Source organism: Octopus sinensis, linkage group LG6 (assembly GCF_006345805.1).
Source record: "Octopus sinensis linkage group LG6, ASM634580v1, whole genome shotgun sequence".
Lineage (NCBI taxonomy): Eukaryota > Metazoa > Mollusca > Cephalopoda > Octopoda > Octopodidae > Octopus > Octopus sinensis.
Window position 1 is genome coordinate 86,663,475 of NC_043002.1, and position 25,000 is coordinate 86,688,474.

General features: G+C 37.5%; 1 protein-coding gene across 3 annotated transcripts in view; it reads left to right on the forward strand.

Annotated features, from left to right (window-relative positions):
- The window catches only part of LOC115212964 (protein phosphatase 1B), a 243,233-nt gene that overhangs the window by 15,211 nt on the left and 203,022 nt on the right, over positions 1-25,000 (forward strand). The gene's annotated exons all lie outside the window — the stretch shown is intronic.

The following is a 25,000-nucleotide window of genomic DNA, read 5'->3' on the forward strand; positions in this document are numbered from 1 at the left end:
ATAATGACACATATAAATGACAAACCAATAATTTATTCATATTATAACATAATACTATAATACATATATGTAATACATCATACTATGAATATGATGTAATATAATACAACATAACAATTATTTAAAAAACTAAAAAAGCTAACAATTTGTTTCGACTTATATATATTTTTTTATATATAACCAATTGTGGTATTCAACCATCGTACCAATGAATTGGATGCTTTACACATCCCTTTGAAGGAATGTTTTCCTTTGTTTGTTATCTTATATTTATATACATACATATATATGTATATATGTACATATATATATATTATATATATATACACATACACATGTATAATATATATATACATAGGGAACCTGTGGAAGAGGCAGACCCAGGAAAACCTGGGACGAGGTGGTGGAAGCACGACCTTCGAACTTTAGGTCTCACTGAGGAAATGACTAGAGACCGAGACCTCTGGAAGTGTGCTGTGCGCGAGAAGACCCGGCAGGACAAGTGAGCACAAACCCGTGGCCTTCTACATGGGATGGAGCCAGCCTACGTATGCATACCTTCCCTTCTTGGGACACAAAACTCTACTTGTGAAGACGTGTTGAGGCAAGTGAGGATCAGAATCGAAATCGATCAATGGAATTGCGGATGTGCTACCAGTGCGGTGGCATGTCGAAACTCTGCTTGTGAAGACCCATTGAGGGAAGTGAGGATCAGAATCGAAATCGATCAATGGAATCGATCAATGGAAATTGCAGATGTGTTACCAGTGCCGGTGGCATGTAAGAGAACTTTCCGTTCGCGGACCGTTGCCAGCACCGCCCCGTTTCGTGTCCGTTGCCAGCCTCGCCTGGCCCTCGTGCCGGTGGCACATAAAAAGCACCATCCGTTCGTGGCCGTTTGCCAGCTCTGTCTGGCACCAGTGCGGGTGGCACGTAAAAAGCACCCACTACACTCACGGAGTGGTTGGTGTTAGGAAGGGCATCCAGCCGTAGAAACACTGCCAGATTTGACTGGGCCTGATGAAGCCTTCTGGCTTCACAGACCCCAGTAGAACCGTCCAACCCATGCTAGCATGGAAAACGGACGCTAAATGATGAAGATATAAATATATATATATATATATATATATATATATATATATATATATATATATATATATATATATATATATATATATATATATATATACACCACTTACACACATATATATATATATATAAACATACATATATATGTGTGTATTATATATATATATATTATATATATATATATATATATGATATATATAGTGAGAGAGAGAGAGAGATATGATATAACTATGTTTATTTACATATGTATCAGTGGATCCTCTCTAACCCATGCCAGCATGGGACATGGACATCAGATGTCAATCACTCACACACACACAAACATAATGCATATATACATGTATGTATGTGTGTGTGTACATATACATATTCATGTAGTTCATGAGTATGTAAATACATATAAATGTTTTGTGTATATATATATATATATATATATATATATATATAGGAGTGTGTTTGCATGTATATGCATACATATATATATATATACATTATACATACATACATGCATACATACACACACATACATACATGCATGTAAATACTCATACACACATATATACAAGACACACCAACTTACACACACAAGCACACATACACACACACACACACACACACACACACACACACACACACACACACGTGCATATAGAATATCTACTTCACAAGTGTCCTGTAAGTTTTGTGTAATGTAGCTAGGTCTGTATTTTATCGCCCATTCACAGGTTTCCTGAATTAGCCATTGCTTGAATTGTAGTCAGTAGCAATGACTTACAGTTTTCTCCAAACAAAAGCTTAAAATAAATAAACACCGGAAGTTTGCTTTATTCTACTTTTATCACTGGTCACCAGAAGACAATGTCAACTTAAAGCCTGCACCTTTCCATATGACAAATTATAGAGTGATTTGGTGAATGAGCATTAGGAAATACACGAGGTTTTCATAAATTGCCAAATAATGGAAGGTTACTATATAAAAATAAGCATGAAAATAGTGAAGAATTTAGTAAAAAATTACTTTGTCATTACTCTTTTACTCTTTTACTTGTTTCAGTCATTTGACTGCAGCCATGCTGGAGCACCGCCCTTAGTCGAGCAAATCGACCCCAGGACTTATTCTTTGTAAGCCTAGTACTTATTCTATCGGTCTCTTTGCCGAACCGCTAAGTGACGGGGATGTAAACTCACCAGCATCGGTTGTCAAGCGATGTTGGGGGATGGACAAATACAGACACACAAAGACACACACATATATATATATATAATATATATATATATATATACATACACATGACAGGCTTCTTTCAGTTTCCGTCTACCAAATCCACTCACAAGGCTTTGGTCGGCCTGAGGCTATAGTAGAAGACACCTGCCCAAGGTGCCACGCAGTGGGACTGAACCTGGAACCATGTGGTTGGTAAGTAAGCTACTTATCACAAAGCCACTCCTGCACCTATGTCAACAAATTCCGTTTGACCCAAGCAAGCATGGGAAAGGGGTCATTAAATGATAATGATGAGGATTATGATGAAAGAGAGGTGGGGAGAAGAGCAAAAGCTGATCATCATACATATACATACACATGACGGGCTTCTTTCAGTTTCCGTCTACCAAATCCACTCACAAGGCTTTGGTCAGCCCGAGACTATAGTAGAAGACACTTGCCCAATTTTAAATAATTTTAAATAATCCTTTCCATTATAGGCACAATGCCTGAAATTTTGTTGGTGGGGGCTAGTTGATTACATTGACCCCTGTATTCAGCTGGTACTTATTTCATTAACCCCAAATGAATGAAAGGCAAAATTGACCCTGGTGGCATTTGAACTCAGAACATAATGACAGGTGAAAGCATTTTGCTCAGCTCACTAATGATTCTGCCAGCTTGCTGCCTTAACCCTTTAGGCATTCAAATTACTCTGTCAAATGTATTGCTTATTTATTCACATTGCTTTGAATTAATTATACATTATCTCGAAGCATTGAGATTTTGATGATCTGATTGTTTGTTTTTAGAATAATATTGTAAAGTAAGTGTGAGAGGTCAGATCTGGCCAGTTTGAACATAAAACAGGTAGAATATTTGGGCCTGATATGACTGGTTTAGATGCTAAAGGGTTAAGCTGGTATTAAATAATGGAGTGTAAATTATTATGAAAATTTGATCGAAGGTTTAACCCTTTAGTGTTCACATTATTCTACCAAAACTAATGCTTCTTCATCCTCATTGTTTTGAACTAATCATGCATTATCTTGTAGCTATGAGATTTTGATGGGGTAGCTGTTAATTTTCGGAATGATATTGTAAGGTTGGTGTGAGAGACCAGATCTGGTCAGTTTGAACATAAAACAGGCAGATTACTTTTGGCCGGATATGGCCGGTTTAAATGCTAAAGGGTTAAATCACTTTAAATCAAGACTTTAGCAATGACAGTGTCAAGCGACTGCAGCATTATTTCTTTTCAATCATAGTTACAAAATTGGTGACATGTCAAAATGATGTCAAAGATTTGATAAATAGAGATTGATAAAATGTGCACCAGACCAAAAAAAAAAAGAAAGAAACAGGGAGCAATATGATCAACTTAAAATGGGATCCAGCATGGTCACAATTCATATGAAAAATAAGAAAATACTTTTCTTATAAACACTTTTTACTTTGGAATTAAAAGCTATACCTATTTCTCTATTGCCCACAAGGGGCTAAACATAGAGGGGACAAACAAGGACATGCATAGGTATTAAGTCAATTACATCGACCCCAGTGCGTAACTGGTGCTTAATTTATCGACCATGAAAGGATGAAAGACAAAGTTGACTTCGGTGGAATTTGAACTCACAACGTAATGGCAGACGAAATACTGCAAAGCATTTCGCCCGGCATGCTAACGCTCCTGCCAGTTCGCTGCCTTCCCTTGAACGAGTAGTATTAATTCACACTGGTCCCGTCTACTCAAATGAAAAAATGAGTAGCTATACCAACCACTGAATGGGACAGCACTGCATAATAACAAAGATACTGTCATCTTCATCTCAGATAAGGATCCAGTGTTGCAACAGCTTGGGTTTCAGAGGACCACAACTGTTTAAACATCCTGCCAAGGAACCTAAGAAATCTACAAGGTGTACATGTGGAAACGTTAAAAAAGTAGCTGGACAAATTTCTATCCGAAATCTCAGATGAACCTACATCACAGCAGTAGGCACAAAGAAAAGCAGCTCCGAAAAGCTTCTTCATCAAAAACAGTACAGAAACACTGAAAGGTGATGCTCCAGCATGGCCCCAGCCTCTGGTTGAAACCAGTAAAAGAGTATGTATATATATATATATACATACATACACACATTATATACATATGTGTGTATGTATATATATGTATGCGTATATGTGTATATATCATTAAATGTATATATATGTGGGTGTGTGTGTGCGTATACACACACACACACAGAGTAATCCCTCGACTATCACAGGTGATATGTTCCAAAACCTCCCACAGTAATAATTAGTATCTAAAAAATATAAATACCTATAGGCCCACAATATATTGAGGAGTCTGTGATATAAATTTACATATATTAGCCAGAAAAATCTGCAATGTACTGAGGGCACAATAGGTGAAAGTGATGTATATATTTTTCTCTTGTTAAGTTTCTGTCCAAGGACTGCAGCCATGCTGGGGCACTGCCATTTACTTTGCTACACTTTCATTAAACCTACTCTGATGTGTGACATTTGGTCGATGAGGGAGTTTGACATTACTGCCCTCATCTTTGTTTCTTGCCTTGTGGTAGGTTCATCCAGAACTCTTGACAGGAGATCTAGTTTTGTTTTGAAAAAGCCTACATCCATGCTATGCAGGTCTCTCAGGCTTTGTGGGAGGATATTGAAGAGCTGCAGGCTTTGAAACCCAAGCTGTTGCAGTATCTGGTTCTGTATCCTGATGGCAATGTTGGGGTTTTTTGGTACTATGCAGTGGCGCCCTGTCCTACTGTTTATGTAATTGACAATGCCAAACTTTTATACCAGTTTGTCTAGGATTTTCCAGATGTATATTACTGCATATCTTTCCCACCTTCGCCCCAGGGAGTAAAGTCTTAACTCTTTCGATCTCTCCCAGTAGCTGATATGTTGCATTGTGTCAATCTTTTTCATGTAACTTTGCTGGGTCATCTCAAGTTCCCTTGTTAATTTTAAACTGTTTGGTGACCACAGTTGGAAGCAGTAATCCAGACAGCTGAGAATGAAAGTCCTCCAGAAGACCATCGTGGTTTCCTTTTCTCTTGTTTTGAAAGTTTGACAGATCAATCCAGACAAGCTTCTGCATTTTATTGTCAACTTGGTAATGTGCACCAGGAAAGATGCATCATTACTCATGGTGATGTCTAGGTCACACACTGATTTTGGTTTGGGAATTGGAATTCCTCCTGGGTCAGTGTATCCTATCTGCTTTTTAATTAAGCTTCCTGTGTTGGTAGTGCAGGGTTTGGAATTTTCCAGCTTTAAACTGCATGTTATTTTCCTCATCCCACCTGTGTATTGCATCCAACTCATGTTGTAGATGCATGACATCTCCAGAGTCCTATATCCTCTGAGAGAAGATATATATATATCGTTTTTGGATTTTGTTTGCAAGATTCTTTATGTGCATTTGTTTGTTGAAACATATTCTGTTGTGTTTGGGGAGTCATTCTTTTTTAGTGCCTTATAATTTAACACACTCATCTCTAAAGTTTCCACTCATTTACTTTTTTTCTAAAATTTTCATTGCATCTTACAACCTTTTCAGTAGTTGTTAACTCTGCCTATTATATATACATATACATATATATATATATATATATATATATATATATATATATATGATAACTTCTTTCAATCTCCCTCTATTAAATTCACTCACAAGTCTTTAATTGGTTCAAGGTAATAGTAGAGATACACTTGCCGAAGGTGCCAGGCAGTGGGACTGAACATGACATCATGTGGTTGAGAAGGAAACTCTTTACCACACACCCATGCTTGTACCTATATATACATGTTGATATGTATGTATGTGCATCAGTGCAGGCACAGCTGTGGAACTAAGAAATTTGCTTTCCAACCACATGGTGTCACATTCAGTCCTGCTGCATGGCACCTTGAGCAGCTCTAGGCTAACCTACGTCTTGTGCAGATTTAGTAAATGGAAACCAAAAGAAGCTTGTTGTGAGTTTGTGTGTGTTAGCTTTGATACATTGTGGTTGTTGTAAATGAATGTCATTCATTTCCAATAGTTTGCAAAAACATGCCTGGTCATGGAGAAATATTATTTTGCTTGGAAACAAGTAAGGATAGTGACAGAAAGGTCATCCAGCCATAGAAAATCTGCCTCAATAAACTTTGTTTGATCCTTGTAAGCATGGAAAAGTGGATGTTAAACTGATGATGACAATGATATGTGTGTGTGTGTGTGTGTGTGTGTGTGTGTGTGTGTGTGTGTGTGTGTGTGTGTGTGTGTGTGTGTGTGTGTGTGTGTGTGTGTGTGTGTATTTGCACATACACGCACTTAAATGAATAGATATGTACTTTTATAGCTTGCAAAATTTGTCTTCCCTTTGTATAATAAAAAGATTCATTCACAGTTTCACCCTTTGAAATGTTGTTTGATGTTTCTGTCATGGAAAAAGAGATTGATTTTGCATGGTAGTAACATTCTGATAAGCTGTAGAAAAATCTGTGTTGCTATAGAATAAGTTAGAAGATATACTTATGAATTACGAATGGAATAAAAACAGCAAGGTTAAACATTGTTGTTAGCAGATGTTGAAATATGTGAGTCATTACATGCTATGTAAACCTCTTTTTGTTATTTATAATTGACCGAAAATGTCTATGGTCATATATTAAGAGCTGCAGATATATGTCTCTGGTTGACTGTATCCATGCATTATATTGTTTTAAAATTTATTTAGGTGATACCTATTAGCAGCAACATAAAGTAGGCTAATAATGAAAATGACAAAGACCTTGTACAACACCAAGCATTGGCATTCATGTTTATGTATGTGTCTATGAATACAGATGTAGGTTTAAATGGAAAATTTGAGCAATGTTTTTCAGGTTGTCCTGTAAATGTTTTACAAATAGTATCATTAATATTTTACGAGTCATTTTTGTTTCACTGATTTATCATGTATGTATTTATATGTCTTATCTAATTGAAGTTTAGTCAAGTAGGCAACAATCTTTTTTGTTTGTATTTAGAGCAACGACTTGAACAAAAAGCAAAGCATTTGTTATACATATTAACTGATCTGCTAATAAATTAAATTTGATAGATTCATATCAGCTGTCTCTGTTATTTCTTGAGTTCCAATATTAAGATGGTGGACCGGTAGAATCATTAGAGCATTGGATTGAGTGCTTGCATTGCAGTATTTGTTCCAATTCTATATACTCTGAATTCAGGTGCCACTGAAACTAGTTTTGCTTTTCAGCCTAGTGGGATCGATGAATCATACCAATATGGGATGGTGAGTTGATAGAACTGTAATAAAATTGAACCAGAAGCATTGGGGTTGTTATTTCGGCTCTTTGTATTATGATTTCAAATATCGTCTTTGTCTATTTGATGTAAAGACTTAATCTGTCTGCCACCTGAAACCAAATTATCTAATACCCTGTTTAATAAAGATTCTGCTTCATGTATCATTTTGTATTATCTTCAACCAATTCTTCAGTACAATTTGAAATATATGTGGCAAAACTTCCCAGTAAAGCCTCAGTAATTTTTGCCGTAATTTTTGCACATACTTTTTTTTTTATTGTTTTAGATGTTGAAAGACACAGAAATACTGATTTGTTTTATAAGAAGTCTTGTTGTTGGTGATTATTCTCATGCACTTAGCCCCTTTCTGTTGCCGCCACTGCTACTGCTGCTGCTACTACTATTACTATTACCACTAAAATAACAACAAATACAATAATAATAATGATCCTTTCTACTATAGATACAAGACATGAAATTTGCAGGGAGGGGTCTAATTGATTACATCAACCCCAGTGTGAAATTGGTACTTATTTTATCGACCCCAAAAGGACAAGTGAAAAAGTCGACCTCGGCAGAATTTGAACTCAGAACATAAAGATGGATGAAATGATGTAAAGCAATTTGCTTGGTGTACTAACATTCCTACTAGCGCACTGACATAATAATACATACATGTGTGTGTGTGTATATATATAAAGTATATGATTTACTAAACACATTTTAACAAATTCATTAATAAGTAAAATGTTATTTTGCTTGGAAACAAGTAAGGGATGGTGACAGAAAGGTCATCCAGCCATAGAAAATCTGCCTCAATAAACTGACATAGTAATACACACATGTGTGTGTGTGTATGTGTGTGTATATATATAAAGTATATGATTTACTAAACACATTTTAACAAATTCATTAATAAGTCTATATAAGTTTTCATACCTGCACAAATTTACACCAATAAATTCAAAAGTAAAGTATAAAGAAACAACGTTAGAAATCTTTGGAAGTTACTCCAATTAAAGGACAAACTCACATTCAACCTTTTAAAATATATATATATATATAACAGAGGCAAAAGAAAATTGAGATTGGGAAGTTGATAATTGTTTATTATTAACAGCAAATTAATCATCATCCCTTATAGGTGTTTCAATTAACACTCAGTAAATATTGTACCAGTATTTCCTTGGATGGAATCATTCATTCATGAGGTTAATACAACCTCTAATCTCTCTCTCTCTCTCCATGTATATATATCATCATCATCATCGTTTAACGTCCGCTTTCCATGCTAGCATGGGTTGGACGATTTGACTGAGGTCTGGCTAACCAGATGGCTGCACCAGGCTCCAATTTTGATCTGGCAGAATTTCTACAGCTGGATGCCCTTCCTAATGCCAACCACTCCGAGAGTGCAGTGGGTGCTTTTACATGCCACCGGTACGAGGGCCAGTCAGGTGGTACTGGCAACGGCTACAAGAAAATCTTTTTTTTTTTCCATGTCACCTACACACCGGCAAAAGTACCAGTAAGGCGATGCTGGTAATGATCACGCACAAATGGTGCTTTTTACATGCCACCAGCACGAACGCCAGTTAGCTCCTCTGGCAACGATCACGCTCAGATGGTACTCTTAGTGCTCCACTAAATGCCAGTTAGCCGCTCTGGCAATGATCACACTCGGATGGTGTTCTTAGTGCTACACTAGCACAGATACCAGTCATCGAATTTGATTTCGATTTCACTTGCCTCAACAGGTCTTCGCAAGCAGTGTCCAATGAAGGGAAGGTACGCATAAGTGGGCTGGTTACACCCCTGGCTTAGGCCACAAGGTTATGGTCTTACTTGGCTTGCCGGGTCTTCTCAAGCACAGCATATTTCCAAAAGTTTCGGTCACTGGTCATTGCCTCAGTGAGGCCTAATGTTCGAAGGTTGTGCTTCACCACTTCATCCTAGGTTTTCCTGGGTCTACCGCTTCCACAAGTTCCCTCAACCACTAGGGTGTGGCACTTTTTACACAGCTATCCTCATCCATTCTCACCACATGACCATACCAGTGCAGTCGTCTCTCTTGCACACTACATCTGATGCTTCTTAGGTCCAACTTTTCTCTCAAGGTACTTACACTCTGTTGAATATGCACACTGACATTACACATCTATTGGATCATACTAGCTTCATTCCTCACGAGTCTACGCATATCCTCAGCAGTCACAGCCCATGTTTCATTGCCATGTAGCATGGCTGTTCGTACACATGTGTCATGCAGTCTACCCTTTACTCTGAGCGAGAGGCCTTTTGTTACAGCAGAGGTAAGAGCTCTCTGAACTTTGCCCAGGATATTCTTATTCTAGCAGCTACACTTTCAGTGCAACCTCCCCCGCTACTGACTTGATCACCTAGGTAACGGAAGCTATCAACGACTTCTAGTTTTTCTCCCTGGAATGTGACGGAAGTTGTTTTCTGCACATTTTCAGTGTTTATTGCTCCTGAGAATCTGCCACATACAAAAACTATCTTCCCAGTTAGCCTTCCTTTGATATTGCTGCACCTCTTAGGTGTCCATAGCTTACACTGGCTACATCTTATAGAGTTTCTACCGATGCCTTTTCTACAGATCGAGCAAGGCCATCTACCTGAAGGGATTTGTGGTTTGCCTGCCCTCCTACTTATTAGGACTTTGGTTTTAGCTAGGTTGACTCTCAGGCCCTTCGATTCTAATCCTTGTTTCAACACCTGAAACTTCTCCTCTAGTTCTGATAGTGACTCAGCAATTAGAGCAAGGTCGTCAGCATAGAGGAGCTCCCAGGAGCATCCTGTCTTAAATTCCTCTGTTATTGTCTGGAGGACTATGATAAATAGGAGGGGGCTAAGGACTGAACCTTGGTGGACCCCTACCTCCACCCGGAATTCTTCACTGTATTCGTTGCCAACCTTCACCTTACTGATAGCATCCCTGTACATGGCTTGCACAGCTCTCACTAACCATTCATCTATCCCTAGTTTCCTCATTGACCACCAGATAAGGGATCGGAGGACCCTGTCAAAGGCTTTCTCCATGTCAACAAAAGCCAGGTACAGAGGTTTATCTTTGGCCAAGTATTTCTCCTGCAGCTGCCTTACCAGAAATATAGCATCAGTGGTGCTTTTCCCTGGCACAAACCCAAACGGCATCTCATCTAAACTGACTCTCTCCCTAATTAGTTGGGCTATGACCCTCTCCATGACCTTCATTACCTGATCTAACAACTTGATACCTCTGTAATTATTTGTATCTAAAGCATCACCTTTTCCTATGTATCAGTTGACTATAGCGCTGCTACACCAGTCATTGGGTATGACTCCTTCGTGTATCACCTGGTTAACTATATGGGTGACTAGGCTATAGCTGACACTGCCAGATATTTTGAGCATCTCTGTAGTGATTCCTGACGGGCCGGGGGCTTTCCCTGTCTGCATACTCTTAATTGCTTTATCTACAAATGTACTGTCAACTCAGATAGCAGGTCCCTCTCTCTCTCTCTCTCTCTCTCTCTCTCTCTCTCTCTCTCTCTCTCTCTCTCTTTCTCTCTCTCTCTCTCTCTCTCTCTATATATATATATATATATTCATTTATTTATAGTTGTGGCAGAAGCCAGTGTTTTGTAACTGGAACCCATGCCGGTGGTGGCACATAAAAAACACCCATTACACTCTTGGAGTGGTTGGCATTAGGAAGGGTATCCAGCTATAGAAACCATGCCAAATCAGATTGGAACCTGGTGCAGCTCCCCAGCTTACCAGTTTTCAGTCAAACCGTCCAACCCATGGCAGCATGGAAAACTGACGTTAAATGGTGATGATGATGATGAGAAATAGGAAGATACACACACACACACACACACATAAATTTTTTTGTAGAAGATAAAAATTTCAGTTGTCAATACTTTACATCCGAAAACGAAATTTTCCTTACAGGGATTTATAAGACTTGGATGGGATACATGTTTATATTAAAAAATCACTTAGCGGTTCGGCAAAAGAGATCGATAGAATAAGTACTGGGCTTACAAAGAATAAGTCCTGGGGTCGATTTGCTCGACTAAAGGCGGTGCTCCAGCATGGCCGCAGTCAAATGACTGAAACAAGTAAAAGAGAGTAAAGAGTAATAAAAAATAATAAAAAATAATAAAAGATGATGAAAAATATAATAAAATTAATAAGGTATAAAGTGTAAATGATATAAGATATAAAATCCTAAAAACTGTGTATGTGTGTGTAGATACATGTATTCGAGGGAGAATAAATAGTGTTCAGTAACACAAGATATCATGAAGGCAAAAGTCGGTTAAAAACCATGAGAAGTAAAAATCAGTTAAAAACCTATGGCCATTTCAGAAAATATTATCAGGCTGTAGGAACAGTCCATATTCAACACCATCGAATAATATTTCCTTCTTCAGGGTTTACTGTTTGTGGTAAGATTCAATTAAAATTCTACATGGTGAATTCATATTGGTGGGTGTTCGTCGAATAATTAAAGATATAACTGGCGAAATTGATACAGGATCAAAATGTATCCCATTCAAGTCTTACAAATCACTGTAAGCACAATTTCGTTTTTGGCTGTAAAGTACTGAAAGGTGAAGTTTTTTTATCTTCTACATAAAATTTTGTATTACTCCTTAGCCCATAAACGAGTACAAAAAACAGTTGTACAATACACAGAGTATTGTCTCCATTAAAAATCCTATCATCATCGTTTAACGTCCGCTTTCCATGCTAGCATGGGTTGGAGGTTCAACTGGGGTCTGGGAAGCCCGAAGGCTGCACCAGGCCAGTCAGATCTGGCAGTGTTTCTACAGCTGGATGCCCTTCCTAACGCCAACCACTCCGAGAGTGTAGTGGGTGATTTTATGTGCCACCAACACAGGTGCCAGACGAGGCTGGCGAACGTCCACACTCGGATGGTGTTTTTTACGTGCCACCGGCACATAGAAAAATCCTCTTATTCCATATATATATATATATATATATATATTATATATATATATATTATATATATATATATATATATATATGTATATATATATATGTTGTTTGTTGTTCCTTCTCAAGCCATGCCTGGCTCATAAGGGCCGGTTTCCCGGTTTCTTGGCATATAGGTTCTCCACCTGGACGGGATGTCAGTCTGTCGCAGGTGAGCTGCAAGATGCAGGAGGAAAGAGTGAGAGAAAGTTGTGGCAAAAGAGTCAGCAGAAGTTCGCCATTACCTTCTGCCGGAGCCGTGTGGAGCTTAGGTGTTTTCGCTCATAAACACATACATCATCCGGTCTGAGATTTGAACCCGCGATCCCTTGACCGCGAGTGCGCTGCTCTAACCACTAGGCCATGTGCCTCCAGTATGTATGTATGTATGTATGTATGTATGTATGTATGTATGTATGTATGTATGTATAATGAGCTTCTTTTCAGTTTCCGTCTACAAAATCCACTCACAAATGACCTGAGCCATAGTAAAAGACATTTTGCCCAAGGTGCCATGAAGTGGGACTGAACCCAAGTCCATATGGTTGGGAAGCGAGTTTCTTAACCACACTGCTGTGCCTGCTTTTGTTTTATTTTTAGTTTTTACATATTGTAAGGTTCAGAAGCCCACAATTTAAATGTGTACTTCTATATTTTTAAAGGACAAGATGTGATTTAGGGGAGATTTAGCTACTATTTCTAGCAAGCCAAATGACAACACAGAGACCGTTTCATTGAATTATAATCTTTTGAGAATGGGAGTGGTTATGAGGATAGGATTATGGAGTAGGTTGCTGCTACTGCTGCTGCGGCTATCCTTATCACAATTCTTCCTTATCTCAATATGGGTAATATTTTATCTCCACTTTATTATTCATGTTGAAAAATGCTTAAATAATAATAATAATAATAATAATAATAATAATAATAATGGTACAAAATCAACAAGTTTGCAGTAGCAGGGAGGGCATGTCGACTATATCAACCCCATTACTTGACAAGTGATATATTTTATCAATCCCCCCCGCCACCAAAAGAATGAAAGACAATGTTGACTTAGCCCGGATTTGAACTCAAAATGTACTGAATCAGAACAAATACCTCAAATCATTTTTTTCCCAGTTCTCTAATGATTCTGCCCATGGCCAACAGTGTTGAAGCAGGATTTAGTAAATTACATTAATACCATTAGTTTACAGGTACTTTATTTTATTGACCCTGGAGGGATAAAAGACAAAGTTGACTTAGATGAGATTTGAACTCTGAACATAAAAGGCTCAAGGAAATACCACAAAACAATTTGTTTTACACTAACAATTTTGTCAAAATAATAATAATGATAATCATAATAATAATAATAATTTTTTCTACTAAAGCACAAGGCTAACAATTTGGGGGGAGGGGGCAAGTCAATTATATTGACCCCAGTGTTCAACTGGTACTTATTTTATCAACTCTGAAAGGATGAAAGGCAAATTAACTTTGGTAGCATTTGAACATAGGATGTAAAGACAGACAAAATGCTGCTAAGCATTTTGCTTGGTGTAGTAACAATTCTGCCAACTCACTGCCCTTAATAATAATAATAATAATAATAATAATAATAATAATAATGACTGTCCCAATCAATATAAACGTATCTGTCAAGACCTACCAAAAACTGAGCAAATATAAAGATCTTGAAATAGAAATTAGCACAATGTGGAACCTGAAGACTAAAACAATACCTATTGTCATAGGTGCCCTGGGAATAATAACAAAAGGGGCTGATTGCTACCTAGCTCAGATACCAGGAAACCCAAAAAAGGCAGAAATTCAAAAGATAGTGCTCATGGGAACTGCTCATATCTTACACAAAATACTTTCTATGTAATCTCAAGTTTTAAAACACATAATTTTCTTATGGTTTCTTAAACATTCTCTATAACAACACTATATACAAAACCAAATATATGGCACCCTAGGCATAATACCAACATGAACTTCCTACTTGTCTCTTGAGGTCTCTGGGTGAGACTTGGAGCCAACTTGTATAAATGTAAAGCAAAAGTCAAACATAAAATAATAATAATAATAATATAAATAATAATAATAATAATAACAATAATAATAATAATAATAATAATAATAATAATCCATGAAACAAATAGGGGCTGCAATAAGGGTGGAGCATTTTCAGAAAACAGCACTCCTGATGGTGCATGAAAAATAAGGGGTGTTACCTTAGTTCACTGGTAGTGAACAGCTGACACCGAAGTACATCTCCAGCATTAGAAGCTGTGCAAAGACAATCAATAATATTAATAAATAATTATAATAATCTTATGGCTTCTGATTTTAATTGATTGGAAGTGTTAACATGTTTTGACTTGGTGTAAAAGATGGGCTACAGCAAATATTCTGTTAAATACCACAGATTTGCTTGTCAGTTGTTTGACCTTAACCTGTTGAGCATGCCATTTAATGGCTGATGATATGTGCATCTCCGATCATAAGCAGGTGTGGTGTGGGAGCATCATAACCATGTGTTGAGAGGGATTCTTTGGTATTTGAATAATCCACCCTTGGAAACATGGATGTCTTGCTCATCATCCTTAAACAACACTTATTCAGGGACATTTTGAGTGGGATGGGCTACTTGATCTGAAAAAAATTCTAATGGAGCCACACCTGCAACGTCATGCACTGTTTGTCTTGATATGATGTTACCATATTGTGCACATATGTTTGTGATGCATGTACCTGGTGTACCTTTATCAGACGAGTATGATTGGTATATCAGGCTTCATACATTTTTTCCTCAGCATGTAGTTGCTCTCTCACTCAATAATAATAATAATAATAATAAAATAATAATAATAATAATAATAATAAATTCTTTTTATTGGCCACAAGGGCTGACAAATATGATTGGAAAACATAAAGGGACAAAAAGGACGAAAGGTTACAAAAGGTTTTGTCTGTTTTTCGAAAGAAAAAAGTCCGTGTAAACAAGCTTTACAACACCGAAAAAATTCAACAATTTACAAGACTCCCAATGGAGGAGACGCTTCAAAAAAAGAAAAGGTCTCACGTGGAAAAACCCATAAAAGCCACGGGAGCCTGGTCAAAAGGGCGAAACCTCAGAATTGGTCCATATAATAATAGTTAAGACTATATAGGACCGAGGTAACTCATCCAGAAGTTATACACAAATAAATAGAAGAGTGCCATATCATGTAAAATTGGTTGAACGATATTTCGGCATCTGGCGTGCCTTCCACAGGTTCAAATATTACGTGTCAGTCTACTTCATTTTTGTTAAGACTATATAGGACTGAGGTAACTCATCCAGAAGTTATACACAAATAAATAGAAGAGTGCCATATCATGGGAAATTGGTTGAACGATATTTCGGCATCTAGCATGCCTTCCACAGGTTCAAATATTACCTGTTAGTCTACTTCATTTTTGTTAAAACTATATAGGACCGATGAGTTACCTCGGTCCTATATAGTCTTAACAAAAATGAAGTAGACCAACATGTAATATTTGAACCTGTGGAAGGCATGCTAGATGCCAAAATATCGTTCAACCAATTTGACATGATACAGCACTCTAATAATAATAATAATAATCCTTTCTATTTAATATTTTAAAAGGATTGACATATCTCTTCACAAAGGTAAATAGACAATACAAAGAGTGTGATGCAATTGCAATAAATATTTCGACAGCTAGCCTGTCTTTGTCAAGTTCAAAATGAAAAGTGATACATAAAAATTCAAAATTATAGAAATTCAAATCCAAAGTATGAATGAGGGCAACCAGCATCTCCATGTTGATGGAATGATACCACCAGTCTTCAATTTTCAAGTTTGCAACTGGCAAAAAGAGACAGAAAGAAAAAAGAAATGGAAAGTAAAAAGAAAATGCAAAAGAAGAATATTTAATCAAACAATTTTGTGTAAATATGATGAAATTCTCCTGTCATTTTATTCATTCCTCCAGAGCATGATGTTAATAACATGCAAACATATTTCTCTTCATGCATTTTGAGTACTGAAAGTGTAACAGATTCAAAATATTTTCTGAGATATGCACTTTCAAGTCTTTCAAAACACATAATAATTAAATAAGGCCAACAGTTTTGAGGGAAGGGGCTAAGTTGGTATTATTGATCCCCCAGTACTTGATGGTACTTTATTTTATCAACCTTGAAAAAATTAAAGGTGAAGTTGACATTGGTGGGATTTGAGTTCAAAACATGGAGCTAGAACAAATATTGCAATGCATTTTTTCCATTGCTCTGATAATTCCATCACTCCTCTAAAAACAACAACAATAATAATAATAATCCTTTCTACTAAAGGCACAAAGCCTGAAATTTTGTGGGAGGGGACTAGTTGATTACCATTGATCCCAGTGCAAAACTAGTACTTATCTTATCCACCCTGATAAGGATGACAGGCAAAGTCAACCTCAGCAGAATTTGAACTCAGAACATAGCAACGGATAAAATGTCCTTAAGTATCTTGTCTGGCATGCTAACAGTTCTGCGAGCTTGCTGTCTTAAAAATAATAATAATAATAATAATAATAATAATAATCCTTTCTACAAAAGGTACAAGGATGAAAGGTAAGATTGACCTCAGCAGAATTTGAACTTAGAATGTGAAGATGAACAAAAGGCTGCTAAACATTTTGTCCGGTATGCTAAGGAGTCTGCCAGCTCACCACCATAATAATAATAATAATAATAATAATAATAATAATAATAGTTTGAAGCTGGAAACAGTACATTCGCCAAGTCAAAAGAATACTGTAGTCGGAGAAATGTTAGATTTTGTGGGACTTTCCTATTCAAATGGACAAGAAGTTAGAAAATAACAGACTGGACATAACAATTATAGATAAAGAAAAGTGAAGTTGCCCCATCATGCCTGTTTGATTTCAAGATTGTAAAGAAAGAGGAAGAAAAGCAAAAAGAAAATAATGCAATCCCTTAAAATTTGAAATAGTAAGAATTTGGGGTATGTGAACAATAAGGCTATGCCTATAATAAATGGTGTGTTGGGGGACAGTAAGCAAAGATATAAACAAATAGTTGAAGGAGATTGGAATAGAATGTCCAGTAGAGCTCCTACAGAAAGTTTGTCTCTTGGGGTCAGCAAAAATTATCAGGAGGGTTCTAAGCACTTGAAAGGCTGCTGAAAACTTGTGGATACCTAAGGCTATAAGTAGTAACCTGCTATCCACATAAATCCTATCAAGAATAAGAGCAAACTTAAGCCAAAGCAAAATAATAATAAAGATAATAATAATAATAATAATAATAATAATAATAATAATGATAATAATAATAATGGTTCCACGTTTTGGCACAAGGCCAGCAATTTTGGGATAAATTACTCAGAATGTAAAGATAGACAAAGGCTGCTAGGCATTTTGTCTACTGTGCAAGTGATTCTGCCAGCTCACCACTTTTGATGACGACAATGGTGATAATGATGATGATAATGACAATGACGACAACATTGATCCCTTTCTGCCACAACAATGTCCTCCTCCTCCTCGTCCTTTACCTCCTGTTATATTCATTCTTTAAAATTTAGCATGTATTCTATTTAATGGTTAAAATATTGCTGTCTCACATAGTCACAAGGTCTCACATTTGGAGGAAGGTGTGTAATATATTTAGCCCCCCTCCCCCACCGTCCCCAGCACTTAAACTGTTACTGTATCAAACTCCAGAAAGATGAAAAGTGAAGGTGACCTCAGCAGGATTTGAACTCAGAATGTAAGAGTATGTCTCTAAATACTGCCAATGCACTGCCCTAGTTAGTAATAAAATAGTAAAAGATTATATTATATTAAATCATATGTTTATGCATGCACATGTGCATGAAGCCTGTATCTCTTATTTGATTACTAACCTGCTTGTCTATGATTGAAACCTCTTGTAGTGACCACAATGTGAAATAGTGGCTTGGCAGGCTAAACTTAATAGTCAAATCTCAACCTAAAATCTACCAGCTATCTCCAAACTGAATATTAAATGCTAAAAAATTTATATCTCATGGTCATAACAGAGATGGTTACTGAAGTATTAATACAGCATATATTATTGATTTCAAATTTTGACACGAGGCCTGCAATTTCAGGGGTGGGATTAAATTGATTAAATTGACCTCAGTGCTCAACTGGTACCTATTTTATTGACTCTGGAAGGATGAAAAGCAAACTGATCTCAGCGGCATTTGAACCCAGAACATAAACATGTGAAATGTCACTAAGAATTTTGCCCAGCATGCCAATGATTCAGCCAGCTCACCACCTTTTAGCATATATTATTGCCGTTACGTTCTGAGTTCAAATTCCACCGAGGTAAACTTTGCCTTTCATCCTTTCGGGGTTGATAAATTGAGTACCAGTTACGCACTGAGGTCGATGTAATCGACTTAATCTGTTTGTCTGTCCTTGTTTGTCCCCTCTTTGTTTAGCCCCTTGTGAGTAGTAAAGAAATATATATTATTGATAAATATATACACTGCTATTTGTATGTATTTAGCCTTACTGTGAAATTGGGCCTTGTGGGGACTAGCTATTACAGCAGGTTTGAATAAGGATCAACCCAATCAATTTCCTTGTTACTTAACAATTGATCAGGAACCACTTGTGTTTCCTTCTCAAAATGCTGTGTGTAAGTAACAAAAGACTACTTATTAAAATGCAAAAAAAGTGTTTAGTCATACATAGTTATTAGCATAATAGAGATAGCATAATTAAGACTAGAGCACCAATTGAACAACAAATTATTTTTTATCTACTGTCAGATTTGGACGCATAGCAATCTCAAGGTCTGTGTGCAGTCAGGTGAAGTTTTGGTTTTTCACTGGATGTATTCAGATCAACAAAAACTGGGTTTTCTTTCAGCCATTTTGTCTATAATAAACAGAATGCTTGTTGATTCTCCTCTTTTTACAAACCTCCTCTTTGCTTCTTTTTCAACACAATAACCCAAAAACCCAGATTAGACCAATACTGCAGAAAAGAAAATTTTCTATTGCCTTGAATAACAGATAAGTCAATTGCTGTATATCTGTTTCTACAAGGTTGCAAATACATGTTATTTTCCTATCTCTTACCTCCACCATATTACCTGGTTGCATTACATGTGAAATGCAAAATTAACTTTAATTCATGTAGATATGTTTTCACTGTTTTCTTCAATGCATGAGTCATGCCATTGATTTTTGTGAACACAAGTACCACCACCACCACCATCATCATCATCATCATCATCATCATCATCATCATCATCATCACCATTTAACATCTACTTTTCCATGTTTGCTTGGGTCAGATGGAATTGTTGAGGCAGATTCTTTATGGCCAGATGCCTTTCTTGTTGCCTATCCACATCTGTTTCCAAGCAAAGTAATATTTCCCCACTGTCAGACATGCTTTCACAGAAGATTGGAAACAAAGAACACCTACATATATACATACATATATATGCCATCATCATCGTTTAACGTCCAGTCTCCATGCTGGTATGCTTTAACAGTTTGACATAGAGCTGGTTGGTTAGCTGGGAGCTGTCCATTCCAACTGTCTGTTGTGGCATGGTTTCTATGGCTGGATACCCTTCCTAATGTTAACCACTTAACAGAGTGTACTGGGTGCATTTTATGAGTCACCATCACAGGTGTGGCTATGCAGCATCAGCACAGGTGTGTTAATGCAGCACTGGCATAAGTGCTTTCTCAGAGACACCAGCATCTGAAAGGACTGACCTGTATGTGTGGAAGACAGCAATTTCATGTATGAATAATATATATATATATATATATATATGTATGTATGTATGTGTGTGTGTGTGTGTGTGTGTGTGTGTGTGTGGTGTGTGTGTGTGTGTGTGGAGGTGCAATGGCCCAGTGGTTAGGGCAGCGGACTCGCGGTCATAGGATCACGGTTTCGATTCCCAGACTGGGCGTTGTGAGTGTTTATTGAGCAAAAACACCTAAAAGCTCCACGAGGCTCCGGCAGGAGGTAGTGATCCCTGCTGTACTCTTTCACCACTCTTTCTTCTGTTGGCCTGCTCGCTTAGCCAGCGGGGTAGCGTCATCCGAAGGCTAAAAAACAATTCGAACGCATTGTGACCAGCGATGTGTAACAACATCTGATGGTCTGGTCGATCACGTGATCACGTGATATATATATATATATGGATGAGGACAGCTGTGTGAAGAAGTGTCACACTTTGAAAGTGGAGGGAACCTGTGGAAGAGGTAGACCCAGGAAGACATGGGATGAGGTGGTGAAGCACCATTTGAGTGTGGCTGATGCCAGTGCTGACTGACTGGCACCCATGCCAGTGGCACCAGACTAGCATCTGTGCCAGTGGCACATAAAAAGCACCCACTACACTCTTGGTGTGATTGGCATTAGGAAGGGTATCCAAGTGTAGAAACCTTGCCAAACCAGATTGGGGCCTGATGCAACCTCCTGGCTTGCCAGTCCTCAGTCCAACCCATTCCAACTTGGATTACAGATGTTAAACTAGGACAATGATGATGATATTTATACATGCGTGTGCGCGTGTGTGTGTCTGTGTAACATACTTTCAGATTCTGTCTACCAAATCCATTCGCAAAGCATTGGTTGGCCCAGAGCTAGAGTAGGAGACACTTGTCCAAGATGTTGCACTGTGGGACTGAACCTGAGGCCTCATGATTGGGAAGCAAACTTCTCAACCACACAACCAAATATATTTCTGAGAAAAAAAATTTTATCTGACAAGAACATTGAAATGACAAAATTTTAATGCAATAGACAATATATCAGCTGTGGTATCAGCTGTTTGCATTTTGAGTGCAAACTCTCTGCTATAGTGGAGTCCTATGAATAGTAATGTTATTGAAAAGTGTTGACATCAAGTCTAATCATCATCATCATCATTTAGCGTCCACTTTCCATGCTAGCATGGGTTGGACGGTTCAACTGGGGTCTGGGAAACCAGAAGGCTGCACCAGGCCCAGTCTGATCTGGCAATGTTTCTACAGCTGGATGCCCTTCCTAACGCCAATCACTCCATGAGTGTAGTGGGTGCTTTTTACGTGCCACCGGCACAGGTGCCAGACGAGGCTGGCAAACAGCCACGGTCGGATGGTGCTTTTTACGTGCCACTGGCACGGAGGCCAGTCGGGGCGGTGCTGGCAATTGCCATGATCAGATGGTTCGCTTACGTGCCACCAGCACTGGTATCACAGCTCCGGCACTGGTGTAAAAAGAAAACAAAGAGACTGCTTATGAAACACCACTGCGCTAACAAAACTAATATGGTGTAAGTCCAAAAGAACATCCTGAAGATATGACAGAATTTTTATTCATTCATACATGTATATGCATGTGTATGCATACATACTCACACATAGATGTATTTAATGCAGCAAATTGGCAGAGTTGTTATAATGCTGGATAGAATGCCTGGTAGTGTTCATTGAAACTCACAGCATTCCAAGTTCAAATCCTACAACAGTTATCTTTATCTTCCATTCTATCAGGTTGATAATGTACCTGTCCAGTATTGGGATTTATTCTTTTCTCTCCTCCCTTTCTTTTTTTTTTCTGGAAGAAATTGTTTGTGGTCAGGTCTGAAGTGAGATTGACTCCATCAGATTTACAATGTCCAAGACATTTTTCATTTGCTACTATAGCATACTACATCTCCATCAAGAGTAGAGTGCCTAAGGTAGGCAAGGTGGTATGTGTGTGTGTGTGTATATATATATATATCATCACCATGACCGACCAGGCTATCAGATGTTGCTACACATAGCTGATCACAATGCGCTTCGCATTGTTTTAGCCTTCAAATGACGCCACCCTGCTGGCTAAGCGAGCAGGCCAACAGAAGAAAGAGTGAGAGAAAGTTGTGGCGAAAGAGTACAGCAGGGATCACCACCACCCCCTGCTGGAGCCTCGTAGAGCTTTAGGTGTTTTTGCTCTTTAGACACTCACAACGCCCGGTGTGGGAATTGAAGCCACGATCCTACGACCGCGAGTCCGTTGCCCTAACCACTGGGCCATTGCGCCTCCATATATATATATATAAAATTGCATAAGGGTAGAAGTTGATATTAATCAATTAAAACCAGTGGCCTAGCATATTAAAAAAATCCGAAGATTAAAATATTTTTTACCTACAAAATTTAAAGGACTGACCATTAAAAGTGGACGGTCAATATGCTAGATATAGACGTCAAAATAGCGATTTTGACGTCTGTATCTAGTATATTGACCATCCACTTTTAGTGGTCAGTCCTTTAAATTTTATATATATATATATATATATATATATATAGATAGATAGATAGATCGTCAATGTGTCTTATATTGGAAAAAGAAGCACACTCTAAAGCTCAGAGCATTAATGTATTTATAAGTAGTTGAGTCTATGTCCAGTCATAGAGTGACCAATGGCTTCGCATCTACAAAGAGCTATGCCCTGTGAACATCTCATCAGACTTTAAAGCCAAAGACTTTTTTCTCTTCGGCTTTAGAGTCTGATAAGACATTCATGGGGCTAAGCCCTTTTTGGATGTGAAATTATTGGTCACTCTGTGACCGGACATAGCCTCAACTACTTATAATATATATACATATATATTGCCTCAACTACTTATAATATATATATATATATTGGTAAAACTTCTAATATTTATATATATATATATTGGTAAAAACGGTAAGATAACAAAAGAAAGAAAGAAACCTCAATATTATGTAAAAAGAGGAAATTTATCTGTAAAATAATATGTGACAATTATTCAATAGCCTGAGTTTCGGATGCCAAAGAGACAGTGTTGTGGATTTCCACCTCGGCATCCGAAAGTTTTATCTTGGCTATTGAATAATTGTCACATATTATTTTACAGATATATATATATATATAACTACTTGTCAATCTCTTTTCACACTCACTTGAACTCACCCATCTACCCTATCTGTTTTCTTTCTTGTATTCACTTTCTTGTACCTTGAGAGTATGCTGTGACACCTTGTGACAATGATATATTTTCTCTCTTTCAAGCTGGGAAAGCCATGTATCTTCTATCCAACGAGACACCAGTTCCAGTCAGCCTATCGTACTTTAGCCTCTCAACACTTGACATAAAGCTACCTCCCTTTCTACTATACACCATTCAGTCAAGGGACCTTGTTTTACTAGTTACTTGGTGAATTCATCAGTGCTAGTACCACAGAAAAGTTCACCCAGTGTTCTCTGTAAAGTGTTAGCATTAGGAAGGGCAACCAGCAACTGAAACCATGCCAAAGTAAACATTGGAGGTTAACGCAGCCCTCTGGCTCATTGGAGCTTGTTAAACCATCCAACCTAAACTAGCATGAAAGACAGATGTAAAATGATGATGATGGTGATGATGATGATGATGATGATGAAACATGTATGTGCATAGCTTTTGCTAATATATAAACACTATCAAGGAAACCAAAAAAAATATAAAGCAAACAAACAAACAAACATAGCTCCAGGAACAATATTCCTTGATACACATATTAAGTTACAGACACTCCTATATTACTTTTGCCACTGGAAATACAGTGACCTAATGATCAGCCCATTGGAAACATAATTGTTCACAATTTGCAATATAAACACAATAAATATGTGATTAAATGTAGGACAGTAATTAGGACTAGGCAAAATTATTTCTTTCAAAAGTACATCAGACTTGGAGCTAATTGATTTCAATCTTGAACACTATCTTGATTAGTTTTTCATTTTTATCTAAGAAAATATATTTTCTATAGTATTGTGTTTGCTTTGATACTAGGACATCATGTGTGTCAACATGTCTTAAAAAGGATTATTAATTATTTCATTTGCTGCTTTAGCTTTATAGTGTATCGTCAGACCCCAAAACCTGTTGGCCTATGACCCTCTTCAAAAAATGGAGAGGAAAAAACCTTGCTACTCAAAGTAAACAAATGGGTGATATGTCTCTTTGCTATTGACTATCGACGTCTGACTGTGCTGCCATCTTGTGGGCTCCAAAAGGCTAGCAAGAACTTCCTAAAATGTAAGCATGGCCTGAAAATCTCTGTTCTGGAGTTGAGAATGTTCCTCTGATTCAAGCGAGTCTTTTAAGATTCTCATGTGTTCAGCTATGCATAACTTACTATGTTTCGTCCTATTTATGTAGGGACCTGGGATCTTGAGGATTTTCCATGAGATTGAGTATGGGATCCCATGATCTCTTAGTTGCCAGATGTGGCTGGCCAGTGATGTTACTTATCTCCTGCTGGCTGGCGATGTCTTATGTGTGTGTGTCTTGATGTGTATGTATCTTTCTATAAAGGTTTGTGTATAT